A 1,597-nucleotide genomic window follows, 5' to 3' on the forward strand; every position below is an offset into this window, starting at 1 on the left:
GCCTGTATTCCCAGCTACTCAGGAGGCTGAGGCAAGAGTTTCGCCAAAGCTCAGTAGTTGGAGGTTGTAAGCTGTGATGCCACAGCATTTTACCGAGGGCAACATAGTGAGACTGTCTCAAATAAATAAATAAATAAAGTTACATCATATTCTGCACACTCTCTAACACTGTAGAGGTGGCAGTCGTGGTAGTTAATATTACTAAGTATCATTCCAGAGTATTTTATTTAACCCTCACAAAGCCTCCCAAGACAAAAAAAAAAAATTCACATAAAAAAAAGAAAATGGGGTAATATAGGGTTAAAAAGAAAGGTGGAAATTTAATGACTTCTGTCTCATTAAAATACCTCTTTTCCCTCAGGCTAGTACGTCTCAAGTAAAAAGCAGAAAGAAAAAAAGAAAAACATTTGTTAGGAATAAGAACTTTTCCTTAAAGCTTTACATAAATTCAAGGTAAAAACTCAAAAAGAAGCAAATTTTGATAATTACCATCAATAAATCAAAATTTATTTTCAGTGTTTTTGTTTTTCCGACAGTTTTTCAAAGTACAGCTGCACCCCATCCCACTGAGGAAGACTGAAATCTGTAACTCAGCACAAGTCACACCAGGCACGTGACCAAACCCATAAACTGATCAGCAGCCGTCTGTTTAGGGCAATGACAGAGACGCCACCCACCAGAACCTCTTCTTTTTCCAAAAACATTTTGGGGATCTACTTAGCAATGGTTTTCCATGTCATCAGAGATCAGAATTACCCATTTTGTCCAGGGAAATGGATAATTTTTTGCCATTCGATCCTACAATTCCTCTACTAGGTATATATCCAGAAGACCAAAAATCACATTATAAAAAGATATTTGCACCAGAATGTTTATTGAAGCCCAATTCATAATTGCTAAGTCAGGGAAGAAGCCCAAGTGCCCATCGACCCACGAATACAGATACAATTAATGTAAATTTAAAGTAATGAATCAAAGAGCAGAAATACACACCAGGAGAGCTGCCACTTTCCCAAAGGAATGTTTTGCAAACATAATTTAACATGTTTTGCTTTGTATAAAGCTGCTTCTTTTCAGAAATACAGGTACACAGATTCATATCTTACAACGATAATATATTTTGGAAATAGGGGAGTCTTCATTTCCAAAAGAAGTTTCAAGTAAAGCCCTTTGCTATTTACACATACTCACAACACCGTGTTTTAACATGAAGTAATCTTGGTTTTCTGGGAAAAGAAGACTAAATAAATCCCTTAATTCTAATCCGGTATCTATCATCCTCACTGTGCATGGATTTTAAATCCTTAAGCAATGTTTCTATCGCAATCTAAGGCCAGGCACTAACTCTCATTTCACGTGTCTACCGAATTCACAAATCTACTGGAAGGCAGACCAGGGCATCAGGGCTCCCTCATGTCTAGCTTTGCAGACATTTCCCATGAAAGGGAATAAATTTGTCTGTGTTCTCGGCCCTCGACTTTGAGTTAACCTGAGAGATCGGCTCCGAGTAAACAGTCAGGCTACCTTCAATTTCATTTCCTGTCATTCTCAGCCTGTCACGTCCCCATTCCGACTTTTCATGGCTCTGCTTCCACAC

This window comes from Otolemur garnettii, unplaced genomic scaffold (genome assembly GCF_000181295.1).
Source record: "Otolemur garnettii isolate 467f Iridium unplaced genomic scaffold, OtoGar3 scaffold00130, whole genome shotgun sequence".
NCBI lineage: Eukaryota > Metazoa > Chordata > Mammalia > Primates > Galagidae > Otolemur > Otolemur garnettii.